Genomic DNA, 409 nt, shown 5'->3' on the forward strand with positions numbered 1-409 from the left:
AAAACAACTGCCTCTCTTATAAAGTTTTTTTTATACATTCAGAAAGTACTAACGTCACTAAGCTTGCAACCAAGTGTGCACAGGGACATCCCCAATGCTCCTAACAACTTACTAATGCCATCAGGGGTCAAAGCAAGCTCTGGAGAATAGACGCAGGCACAGCTCAGGGTCTGGGATGAAATCAAAATGATGTCTCTTGGAGACACACTGCCTCTCTTATAAAGTTTTTTTTATACATTCAGAAAGTACTAACGTCACTAAGCTTGCAACCAAGTGTGCACAGGGACATCCCCAATGCTCCTAACAACTTACTAATGCCATCAGGGGTCAAAGCAAGCTCTGGAGAATAGACGCAGGCACAGCTCAGGGTCTGGGATGAAATCAAAATGATGTCTCTTGGAGACACTCT

Source organism: Acanthisitta chloris, unplaced genomic scaffold, assembly GCF_000695815.1.
Source record: "Acanthisitta chloris isolate BGI_N310 unplaced genomic scaffold, ASM69581v1 scaffold15497, whole genome shotgun sequence".
NCBI classification, from domain to species: Eukaryota; Metazoa; Chordata; class Aves; order Passeriformes; family Acanthisittidae; genus Acanthisitta; species Acanthisitta chloris.